Source organism: Benincasa hispida, chromosome 1 (assembly GCF_027475165.1).
Source record: "Benincasa hispida cultivar pf3 chromosome 1, pf3_genome.v1.1, whole genome shotgun sequence".
Lineage (NCBI taxonomy): Eukaryota > Viridiplantae > Streptophyta > Magnoliopsida > Cucurbitales > Cucurbitaceae > Benincasa > Benincasa hispida.
Genome location: NC_143478.1, coordinates 61834129 through 61847485, shown reverse-complemented (window position 1 = coordinate 61847485; position 13357 = coordinate 61834129). Strand labels below are relative to the sequence as shown.

At 38.4% G+C, this 13357-nt stretch overlaps 1 long non-coding RNA gene across 1 annotated transcript; it reads right to left on the bottom strand.

Moving 5' to 3' along the window:
- Nucleotides 1-11371: 11371 nt before the first annotated feature.
- Nucleotides 11372-13098, bottom strand: LOC150038607 (uncharacterized). The gene is made up of 2 exons (XR_016524500.1): nucleotides 12727-13098; nucleotides 11372-11616 (listed from the first exon to the last, which is right to left on the bottom strand). It is a non-coding gene; the product is annotated as an uncharacterized LOC150038607 (long non-coding RNA).
- Between the last annotated feature and the right edge of the window lie 259 nt (nucleotides 13099-13357).

Genomic DNA, 13357 nt, shown 5'->3' with positions numbered 1-13357 from the left:
GGAAACCCATGTTGATTAGAGTTAAATTATGAAAGGCACTTACCCATAGCTGGATGTCCGCATGACACACGTGGGGGTAAGCCAAAACGAAAGTAAGTTGCCAGGATCAATGCATAAATAAATAACTGCAACTCCGCTACCAAGTAGGTATGAGTTTAGTCTGAGAAAGAGCGCATTGCTCGTAGTTGGATGTCCGCATGACACACGTGGGGGCAAGCCAAAACGAAGACAAGATACTTGGATCAGCGCAAGGTCAGAAATAAAATAATAATAATAACAATAATAATAATAATAATAATAATGTCAAGAAATATGCAAGGATAAAAATCATTCGACACTCCAATGAAAAAGTTTTTTTGAAATAAATCATGCGATGTCCTGGAATTTAGTAAAATCTTTTTTAAGGTTAAACTTGCGGTCCCCAGGTCTTAGAAATATTTTAAAAACCTTGATTAAGACTTAAGGAAATTTTGGTGTATAGGATTTGAATGAAGCATCCTTGAGAAATCTAGGAAAAGAGATTTGCGGGCGACTTGCTAAAGGAAATCTTTAACTCATGCTTGAGGACAAGCATTGTTTAAATTTGGGGGTGTGATAACGGGCAGAAATGCACGTTATTACAGTGCTAATTTCTTAAACAATGTTAGCTTGCGTTGATAAAATATGTTAGATTGCGTCCAAAAAGCATTAAGTTTATAACATTGCGGTCGCATGTGTTCATCACATAGAAACAGTTGATTTTTGTATTTTTATGCAGAATATGCGTTGACGCAAGGCAGAAAGAGCGATCACAAGAAATCAATGGTTGAGCGCAACATTATCACAAGGCTTTGCGGTGATTTGTGCTCGCAAACATCTGCTCAAGAAGGATTACCACATAGAGATGGCGCAACTTGGTGGCGCATCTGGGTGAAAGTCATAATTAATCATGATGAGATAGAAAGCTGATGGCGGTCGAATCCGAATTAAGTTGACAGCCGCTAACGGTAACAAGTACACTCAGCTTTTCGGTGACAGATATTCAGGGCATCAGTCAGAGAATTAAAGCCATCTCATATGTGCAATCATAAGAGAGAAGCCGCCTTTTACCCCGAAGCTCTATAAATATCGAGGGCATTCTTCAGAAAAGGGGTTCGGTGGATTTAGCTCAGTACGTCTGTGTTCATAGTTTTCTTTTAAGGTAGAGTAAGAGAAGAGTAGAGACGCGGGAAATCGCTCAGGGCAACTCGAGGTGTAAAAGCAGAGAGCGGGCCGACCCTCGCGAGAGCAAGATTATCTTTTGAATACGAGTAGAAAAGACAGTGTAAAAGCCTGGAAAGCAAGAGATTGCTACCAGTCTCTTTATTCTCTTCTTGGATTGTTATTTTTTTACTTTATCTTTATATTTATACAATGGAAGTTCTTATTCTACATTTGTTCACTCTCTTAGCACGCATGAGTAACTAAACTTGTCGAATGGGTTGAGAAGAACTAAGCTAACATGACCTAGGATGTTCATTGCTTGCGATTATCTTGTTTTATGCTGTGCCAAACATCCTTTTAGAGCTACTCGAGAGAGAGTCTAAAGAAAGAACCTAAGACTTGAGAGAGCTAGGTTAGAATCTAGACTCGAGAGAGCAAGATTAGAATTGCATAAACAAGAGATAGAGACTTAGAGATAAGCTTTGTTTGCCAACCTGCATCGCATGCATCTTAGGGATAGGTATGATATTATGTGGTCGCCTTATTTGTGTGTGTGCCATTTTGTCATCGCATAAATAAGAATAGAGGCTTATGTGTAGGTCCTATAGACTTATTGTATATAACGCGTGCGTTCTAGCTTTAGAAGCCATAGCATTCGTATCGAGAGATGGTTTACTGTTGTATGTGTGTTGCATGGTCGCAAAGCATGAACGAATCCTAGGAAGTGTTAGCCGAAACCCTTCTCAACCCATTCACTGCATACTCATCGTATCTTTCATTTTATCAACTCTTTTCGAACTCCTCCGCATTTGTTTATTTTCATTACCGCAACAAACAAACCAACAACTATTTGAGTTACCTGTTACCGCAACGTTTTTTTGAGAAATTACCACCGCATATTGTTTCCCAAGTCTCTAAGTTTGACCTGGACTTACCAGGAAACTCAGTGGGGATTACACTTGGATTCCACTGAGAAAACTCGAGTGCTTAACGCATTTTCATCACTGCATTTCATCCATAATTCCACCTCATAAAATAATGCATCAGTATGCGACCAAGTATTTAAGGGAAGGCAAAATGTTTAAGTGTGCCCTGTGATAAGGGGAAGTCCACGAAAGAAGTGGAGTTAGCTCGTTCTCGATCAAGTATCAGTTGAGAGGCTTAGTAGTAGGTGTATGGACCTACAGTGGATCGATGCGTTGGTAGTGGCACTCGCATTATGCAGCGGAACGAGGTTATAGAAGTAAATGAGGGAAGGTTGTATAAGTAAGCTTAGTCAGAAATGCTTAAGGAAGAGGCTATGCGATGATGGCTAGAGTCAAGCGATGAAGAGGAAAAGATTTAAAGGATCACAAACCTTATGTGATAAAGTCAGGCTGAAGAGTTCAGCTTAATCACCTGGTTAGTGGGCTAAGTGGTAGCTTAGAAACGTTTATATTGAAAAATAAAGGGTAGAAGAAAGAAGACAAAATCTACGTGGAAAACCCTAGATCAGGAAGAAAAAAACCACGATAGAGAGTTTTTATTAATTTTATTACACTTACAAAGCACCCAGACCCAGATATAAAAAGATATGGTAGAAACCTAAAAATAGTAGAAGCATGTAAAAAACTAAAACGTCCTTAGGGCATACACTCTTTATTTCAAGACTCCCCCTCAAGTTGGGGCATAAATATCAATCAGATCCAACTTGCTAACACAGTGTCAAAGCTCTATCCTAGTAACCCTTTGGTGAGAACGTTAGCAACTTGTTGATTTGACGGGAGGTAGGGAATACAAATGCGGCCACTGTCCAATTTCTCTTTAATAAAGTGTCTGTCAATCTCAACATGTTTTGTTCTATGATGTTGTACTGGATTGTTGGCGATGCTGATAGTTGCCTTATTATCACAGTAGAGTTTCATGGGACCATGACCGTCTTGGTGGAGATCATATAAGACTTTCTTCAACTATATCTTTTCGCATATCCCAAGACTCATAGACCTGTATTTTGCCTCAGCGCTACTTCGAGCAACCACACCTTGTTTCTTACTTCGCTAGGTAACAAGGTTACCCCACACAAAGGTACAATATCCTGACATTGATTTTTTATTTGTAATGGATCTTGCCTAGTCTGAATCAGCATAAGCTTCAATGCATCTATTGTCGTGTTTTCGGAACATTAAGTCTTTTCCAGGAGTAGACTTTAAATACCTCAGAATCCGAGTAACAACCTGCATATATTTCTCACATGGAGCCTGCATGAACGGACTGACCATGCTAACAACATAGAATATATCTAGTCTTGTATGAGATAGGTAAATAAATTTCCCCAAGAGACGCTGGTACCTTTCTTTATTCACTAGAACCCCTTCAACATAATCTCCCAGTTTAGTATTGACTTCAACAAGAGTATCAACAACTTTATACCTTGTCATCCCGGTTTCCTTCAACAGGTCTAGAGTGTATTTTTGTTGAGACACGGGTATTTCGTCCTTCGATCTTGCTACCTCCATACCAAGAAAGTATCTTAGACTACCAAGGTCTTTGATCTCGAATTCACCTGCCATACTCTGCTTTAATCTGTCCATCTCTGCTATATCGTCTCATGATAAAACTATATCATCAACATATATAATCAGAACAACAATCTTCCCAGATTTAGATCTCTTTGTGAATAGAGTATGATCAGAATGTCCCTGAATAGAACCTTGGGACTTAATGAAGGTAGTAAATTTATCGAACCACGCTCTTGGAGACCGTTTCAAGCCATATAAGGACTTCCTGAGTTTGCAGACCCGATTGTCAAATTTTGCTTCAAACCCGGGGGAGGGGGGGGGATGGCTCATATAGACCTCTTCTTCTAACTCACCATTCAGGAAAGCATTCTTAACATCAAGTTGATGGAGGGGTCAATCTCTGTTAACTGCAACTGAAAGAAGGACCTGAATTGTGGTCAGCTTCGCTATCGGAGAGAAGGTTTCTGAGTAATCAATCCCATATGTTTGTGTGAATCCTTTAGCAACCAGCCTGGCCTTGTATTTATCAAGAGTCCCATCAGATTTGTATTTCACCGTGAACACCCACTTGCATCTGATAGTTTTATGGCCTTTAGGGAGCACAATCAGATCCTAGGTTTTATTCATTTCAAGCGCTCGCATTTCTTCCATAACTGCAACTCTCCATTCAGGAACTTCCATGATCTTATGCACACTGCTTGGTATCATCACAATATCCATGTTGGTAGTAAAGGCCTTAAATCTCAAAGATAAATTACTGTAGGACAAGAAACTCTACATAGAGTGTCTGGTACATGATCTAGTTCCTTTCTGTAGAGCAATTGGAAAATCAAGAGTAGCATATTCACCAGGTTTGTCTTCCTGTTTATCAGTGCTTGACTGAGAGTAAGAATCACACTCACCCTTCTGTTGCAAGCTTTCAGTTCCCTGTGTATCATCTGATAACTTATCACCATCGCCAATCTCGACATTTTCAGAGTTCATCACATTGATCGCATCACCCTTAACCACATCACCCCCAACACACTCATTATCATCAGGAATAGTGGTACCTTGAGCTGGTTCCGATTTTGAATCTTAGACAACTTCCAGAGGAGCAATAGGGGGAACTATTTCCTTTCTAAGATTCTTCTTGTAGTAGGTTCTCCAGAGCACCTGTTTCGTAGGAAGGATAGGGTCATTTGTTTCAGGGATAGGCTCATGAAGAAGGTCTAAAGGAATAGAATAGGTGGTTGTGTTAGTTTCTTCACTAGCGGTCTCCCCTGAAGAGGACTAACAGGGAAAAATGGTTTATCCTCAAGAAAAGTGGCATCCATGGTGATAAAGTAATATCAGGAGGAAGGCTGAAAGCACTTGTAGCCCCGTTGGTGAAGTGGATACCCAACGAACACACACTTTTGGGCACGAGGAGTGAACTTACTCTGGTGAGGACCATGATTATGAACAAAAACGGTACATCCAAACACCCTAAGGGGGACATCAGGGAAAAGACGAGTGGACGGGAACAACTTTTTAAAACACTCAAGAGGTATTTGAAATTTAAGCACACGGGAGGGCATTCGATTGATTAGATGAGCTGCAGTAAGTACAACATCCCCCCATAGGTACGACAGTAAGGACGCAAGAATCATGAGAGGTTGAGCCACCTCAATAAGGTGCGGGAGGGCATTCAATTGATGAGATGAGCTACAGTAAGTACAACATCCCCCCATAGGTACGACGGTCAGAACGCATGAATCATGAGAGGTTGAGCCACCTCAATAAGGTGGCGATTTTTCCGCTTAGCTACCCCATTCTGTTGAGGCGTATAAGCACATGAATTCTAATGGATGATACCCTTCGAAGTAAAAAACTCGCGAAGGGTCTGATTAACAAACTTTCGTCCATTGTCACTTTGAAGAATGACGATTTTGGCATTAAACTGAGTTTCAACAGTGGTGTAAAACTGTTGGAACACAAGTGTTACTTCAAATTTGTTAGTAAAAAGAAACACCCAAGTAAGATGGGTGTGATCGTCAATGAAGGTGATAAACCACCGTTTACTAGACACTGTCATGACGTTGGATGGACCCCAAAAATCACTATGTATTAAGTGGAAGGGTTGAGAAGGTTTATAAGGTTGAGAAGTAAAAGAGACCCTAGGCTGTTTAGCACGAATACATACATCACAAGACAGAGAGGAAACATTCACATTTCGAAATAAATGGGGAAACAAGTACTTCATATATTGAAAGCTTGGATGTCCAAGACAAAAGCGCCACGACAAATAATAAATTTCAGAAACAGTAAAAGAAGATAACAAGCTAGTCCTAGTCAAAATCCTAGAAAGAGTATCATCGGAAAGGAAATATAACCCCCTGTCATGCCGGACAGTGCCAATTGTCGTCCCCGAGCTCAGGTCCTAAAACGAAACATCATCGGGTGAGAAAACAACTCTGCAGTTTAAATCTCTGATGATTTTACTTATAGATAACAAGTTGTAAGACATCTTTAGCACATGAAACAGAAGCAAAGGATCCATCTGCAATTCTAATTCTTTCATTTCCAGCACTTGGATAATAGGAGATGAATTGATCAGATGATCCAGTTAAGTGATCGATCACTCCTGAGTCAAGTATCCAGGATTCACTTCTCTTAATAAAGAAACTAAAGAACTGAGGAGTACCTAATTGGCCAATATTGCCGGTCCCAATAGTACCTATCAGCAGAATTCTTCACCTGAGAGTCAGCATCAACAGTCTCACTAACAAGGGCTCTGCTGGTCTTAGACTTGTCGTTTGGAGACCGACATTTGCCGTTTGGAGGTCGACTGTGTGATTTCCAACACTGGTCCTTTGTGTGCCACGATTTTTTGCAGTGCTTACATATAGGAAGATATTTTCCATTTTGCTTGTCATTCCCAGATCCAGAGGATTTGACCCCAAAGGTAGCAGAATCTATAGGAGAAGTTTCGGGACCATTCATAGCGCTGGTTCTATCTTCCTTTAAACGAACTTCAAAGCACACCTCCATAAGGGACGACATCGTCTTTGTTCTAGAATCCGACTCCGGACAATGTCAAATCTTGAATTTAAGCAAGCTAGAAAATCATAGATATGGTCAGCTTCCTCAATCTTCGAATACTGGACTGCGTCAACAGGAAAATTCTAGAAAACTTCACGACATAGATCCATCTCTTGTCATAACAAAGACAATTTGTTGAAGTAGAACGTCACGTCCATGTTCCCTTGCTTGTACTCATACACTTGTTTCCGCAACGTATAAAGTTGTGAAGCATTCTGCCTTTTCGAATACAGTTTTTGGACAGCTTCCCAAATATCCCGAGCAGACGCTGAATAGAGAAGATGTTTTCCATTCTGAAGCTCTATGCTGTTTATCAGAATTGAGCGGAGGAGAGAATCCTCCATCTTCCATATACGCTTCTGAGGGTCCCTAAGGTTCTGTCTTGGTATCTCTTCAATTAGATACCCAAACTTATGCCGTCCCTCGAGGACCATTTTAATAGATTGTGACCAGAAGAAATAATTCTGGTCGTTAAGTTTTTCTCCGATGGTTATCCCTATAGAGTTTCCCACAAAACCAGACATGATATTCATAATAGGTAAAGTAGGATAAGCAGTTACTGGGTTTTTTGAAATAACGGAATGCCAGAATACGAATCTGGATGGGAAGCCGCGAGTGCAAAAATCTATTGCTGCAACCTCGTCAACTGTTGTTGGAATCCAACGGCGCCACCATAACCTACTGACTCATCTTGAGGGGAATTAAAAGAAGTAGGAATGGGATGCTTCTGCCCATAGGCCCCTTAACAAGATGTCTGGGCAGACATGGATAAGGAAGCATGAACTGGCTGGACATAAGGGTGGATCGGTGGTTGGCTTGATGAACCAAGCAGAGGCGCCAAATCCTGGAAGGCATCGAGGATTACTGCAGCATTGACCGCTGGTCTCAGCGTCGGCATCGCTTGGTCAACCGGCTGAGAAGGAGAACAAACCCAGCTCGACTGTTGCATGAACAAAGGGATGAGGCCGATCGAAGGCTGAGACTGGTGCTGCGTGATGGGGCCGATCGAAGGCTGGTGCTACACAATCATGTGGCAGAGCGATTGGTGTTGCGCGAACGAAGGGTCGCCGACCTATTGGTGCTACGCGATTGAAAGGTCGACTGGCTGGATCTACTACGCAGCTAAGGCCGAACTAGGGATGGGCAGCTGGGCGGAAACTTTTGCTCCAGATGGCTGCGAATGAAGCTGCATTGGGCCAAAAAGGGATCAGAGGTAACGATCAACCACAACCTTAATTTCTGCATTTTGTGAATTTTCCGCCGAGTCCTATCACCTGCTAGGGTTGATGATTGAATTTCTTCTATCCCAGCTAAGGTTTCATCACCTTGCTCTGATACCATATTGAAAAATAAATGGTAGAAGAAAGAAGACAAGATCTATGTGAAAAACTCTAGATCAGGGAGAAAAAATCACAATAGAGGGTTTTTATTAATTTTGTTACACTTACAAAGCACTCAAACTCATATATAAAAAGATATGGCAGAAACCTAAAAATAGTAGAAGCACGTAAAAGGCTAAAATGCCCTTAGGGCACACACTCTTGATTTCAACAGTTTAGCTAAGGATTAGTTTGCCAGGTGGCATTTAATGAAGCAAATTTGCCATGCAAGCCTAAGTATAAACAGGCTTTTCAAAGAAAGGAACTCTTTTGGAAATTTTCCATGCTTAAGAAAAGGGAATTACCATTTGAAGTGCAAGGCAGTGTCGGGCGCTGAGTAGGCTTAAAGGAAGTTGAAATTTCCAGCCCATCTAAGAAGATTTGATACTCAGATTGTAAGGTAAGCATGTTTAGGCGCTTATGAACGAATTCTTAAAAGAAAGTATAGTTGAATGATGGCTGGATTTTAAGTTATGGAATTTAGAAGAATGAAATCTAAACTTATCATATGGATGAATAAGCAAGTAGTTGCATATGAAGAACAAGCAAGCAGTTGAGCCATTAAGGTATTAGACAATGCATAGACGCAAAGTAAGGCACAGGGAACGATTATCGCATAGTCACAAAGGCGTGTCATTGAGATTGTGCACCCGGTTGAGTGGGTAGCTAGTCCATAGACAAAAGAGAGGTAAAATGGTTAGGTATAAATGATGTGATGATTCTGGTCACGATGCGATAAGATTAATGTTATGTAATGATGTTAAGTTAAGTGTTATGTAGGCTCAAAAGGGAGCTAGTAAATTAATCAAGGGACCTTTCCTAATTTTAGGACAGATGTGGACAGGAAGGGCTTACAGACCCCTTGGATAAGTAGCTTAAGATAGTGAGTGGCAAAATTTTAATTGATGATTTTCCACGCATATCTAAAATACATGTTGTTTATACCATGATTTTTCTTGACACATGCTTTATTTATATAAGTTCATCGCATGATCCATATTTTCAATGAATGCGATTTTAAATGAGGGTAGTATGCAATCGCAATATCTTCATGATTAGGTTATGAAACATGATGTTTTCAGTAAAAGTATTTTATAAGTATGTTAAGTTTTACAAGGCATTATGCGATGTTATGATTTATGACGCATAACTATGTTTTATAAGCATCCTGCTAATGGAATGAAATGTTTTAAATTTTATGCTTTATACAAGCCCTACTCCTATGATTGGTACCGAAGGTATGGTAAGGTACCTAGTATTTAGTTATGTTAGGACCCTTACCATCGAAGGTATGGTAAGGTAGTTGGGTCCCAACTTAGCTCTGCGTATACATATGACTATGATGTTAACGTTGATGGAATCGAGCAAAAGGGCTCTCTCTCAACTAAGGATATTGAAGACTAAGCAAAAGGGCTCTCTCACATGTTCAAGCAAAAGAGTAGAGGCGTTGAACTATGCGATGATGAGTTGTTTTCAGGGTTTTTAAAAGAGTAATGTTTCCATGATTATGATTTATATTCAAACCCTGAGCATGTTCACGATCAATATGATGCAATGTTTATTCATGTTTTATGTATAAAGCATGTTTTATTTATGTAGCCACTCATTGAGAAAATTAAGCTCACGCTTTTAGATTTTTTCCATTTTCAGGTAGTGGTCAACAATCTAGAGTAGAGTAAAGCTGCCAGTTAGTCACTTGCCAGGACTCTTCAAGGACATAGCTTAGGTAGTCTTTTTAAGTTTAAGCTTTAGTTACGCTTGTACATATTGGGATGGTTTTGATAGAGTCTTGACAGAGAATGTTATTGAACATCTGTATAATTATGACTGTTTTATGTTTGAATGTGAATGATTTAAAAATATGTTGCATCTGTTGAGGTTTCTGAACTACTTATCAGGTTAATAGGTGCTAGGTTATAAGAGTTAGTAGGATAGTAATTGTCATAAAAGGGTTGGTAGTTACTATCTTCACATCCTTTCTTGGATTAAGAGGGTAGTATGGGAGGGGGTGTGGTACTAATAATTTAATTTAAGAAAAAAAAACATTTTTTAGTGACTACAATATTTGCAAAATGTATTATATTGTTTTTTAGAACTAAGATAATTAGGGTTTATCTTCTTTTTATTTTGAATTGTATGTTTATTTGAGGGATAATAGCTTGATCCTACGGTTGTTAAAGAAACTTGAAATTCATATAAGTTACTATTAAGATAGAGGTTGAAAATAATGGTGGGGAAGTTATCATAAGTTATATATAAACATCAGTGAGTGTCTAGTTCAACTTATATTCACCTTGAAAACCCTTAGGATATTAAATCCTAGGTAGGTGACTACTATGAATTGATTTTTTTTTTTTTGAAAATTAAGTTTATAAATACTACTTCTACTTTAAAATTATTTGTTATTATTTTCTACTAATATTTTTAAACAAACAAGCTAAAATTTGAAAACTAAAAATAGTATAATTTAAAATTTTGTTTTGGTCGGTCGTAGAAGTCAAATATTACTTTAAGAAATGTGAGAAAATTGAAAAAAAAAAACTAGTTTAGCTCAAGAAAAGTAGTCGTGAAAATTTTCTAGATCCATCTCGAAAGAATACACAACACAAAAAAGGTATTGGAAGACCCAAAATCAAAGTTTATAGGATTGTTTGAGCCAAAGCTTAGGTTATGAAACATGAATATCAATTTCATGTCTTATTAACTCATAAGATTGTGATCTTTATGATTAAACAATTTTCTATACTAAACAACTTCATTTCTTAGCGGCTATCGAATCACAGATATTGTTTCATGGGTATAGATATTAAATATATGAGATTTAATGTATGGGTTATAAATGTTTGAGATAATTAATGTGTCGCACCCCTCCCCAGATTACCCTCTTAATTCGAGAAGAGATGTGAAGATAGTAGTTGCCAACCCTCTTATGACAATAACTGCCCAACATACTTCTGTGAACCTGTGTCTTTCGCATCTGTTAAACTTGATTAGCAGTTTATAATTTTTCCAAAACTTAATACACAATCACAACAACAGTTCAAAGCATACAAATTACTATTAACAAAAATACCAATTTTAACATATATAACAATTCCAAAAAACTAATTCTATTACAAAAACAGTTTGATACAAGTTCTACCCTGTAACGACCCGACCCCCTAGGACTCAAGCTAGGTCGTTACTAAATACATGCATGCATGGAACTTAAAACGACACCTTTTTATGGTGAAATAAATGCTAAATAAATAAGGTAAGTTCAAAAGTCCTTCACTAAATTCAAATATTAAAAACAACAATAAGGTACCCATAAATTGTAAATGTTAATAAATAAGTTTGAAAACAATTATTAACAGTAAGTTTCAAACATCAAAACTGAAAGTTAAGAAAAACATGAAAAGAAATCTAAATCTCATGAGCGAAAGCATAAAACTGGTCCTAGTGGCTCGATCACGAATTCCGCTTGTCAATCGTCGGTGCATCTCTACCTTTACCTGAAACAACATGAGAAAGGATGAGTATAAAATACTCAATAAGTAACCCCACTATTGGGGTTAAGCTAGGCATTTATGTCCTCTAGATGCCTACCTCTGGTGGAAAATATAAACTGCTTTGGTCATCATAGAACACATACATACATGAAAAACTGATTTCTATCATACTGTAGTTAAGTATGCCCACTACCTCTGGTGAATTCCAAGGAAACACAATATCTAGTGAATCTCGAAGGAAACACAATCTAGTGAATCCCGAAGGAAACACAGTATCTGGTGAATCCCGAAGCAAACACAATCTGATGAGTCCCGAAGGAAACACAATCTGGTGAATCCCGAAGAAAACACAATATCTAGTGAATCTCGAAGGAAACACAATCTGGTGAATCCTGAAGGAAACACAATATCTAGTGGGCATCTAACTAATCAGTAAAATCACTATCATAGTCTTAACATCATAATTATCACAATATGGTTTTATGACATACATATACGCCTCAACGCCATGGCTCTACAACATACATATATGTCTCAATATCCCCAGATCAAATACAACCTCATGGAATCAAATATCATCTCATGCTAGCATTCAAGTATTTACATGCACAAATAAATCTTTCAGATCCAAGAACATACATCGGTTATACTATACTATCAGTTTATCATGCCATTGTTCTATCATAATATTCATCTATCATGATTGCATACATCTAGTACCTGGTTCGTGGACAGTTCCAGCAGTAAGATTACTTACCTCAAAATTGAGTCCAAAATTAATCCAAGCAAACAAACTCCTTTCTAGCTTTCTAAAAACTTTGAATTAGGTCCTAGAATATGAATCAATAATCAATTTCAAGTTTAAGCCCAATTTTAGCACTACTAATACAACTTATCCAAAACGAACCTTGATCAACAATCGTTCCAAAAATTTCAGTCTCTAAAATCTCTCATATAACAGATTTTAATTCCAATGGTCATCACCTAAATTCTTCCCAAACACTGTAATTCCAACCTTAAAATAAGACCCAAAAGATTTTAGACCATGAACTTGATGAGCATTTATTAATTTCTAGAAAATATTCAAACTTTAATCAAAATACCAAAACTTACCTCAAAACTTGAGATTTGGTGAGCCTTACAACAGATTGAACGGCGGCTGCATAACGCGGACTTCTGAGCACAGAGGTGGATGCAGGTGTGAGGCTGAGGCTGGATGGAGGGGGATCGATCGGTGATGCACAAAGGGAGGCTTCGTCTGGAAGAGTGGTGCATACACGATGGCATGGAAAACTTCACGAGCGTCGCTGGGCGAGGTCTTCGGTGGTGTGACTGGAGGCACAACCGACTAGGGTGGCTAAATGGTCGGGCGTAGCAGCGGCACGAGGAGGAAAATAAGAGTTTTAGCGGCGGGGGCGGGGGTTCTGGCGGCTCGGGAAACGTGTGGAAGAAGGAGAAGGGAAAAATTGTTTTTATAATAATAATAATAAAACTTAAGACTTAAAAGGAAATAAAATAAATTTTATTTTACTCTTTTCCTTATTCTACTTTATTTTATTAACTTTCTTTCTTTCTAAAAAATGAAATTAATTCCCGCCATTAATTTCCAAATTGAATAATTTCAACGTCAACAATTAAATTCCCGCAATTACACTTGAAGTCCAAAATTCCAAAAATATCCTCAAATAATAAAAATTACTGAAATTACATTATTACTAAAAAAATGTGCGGGGTGTTACATACC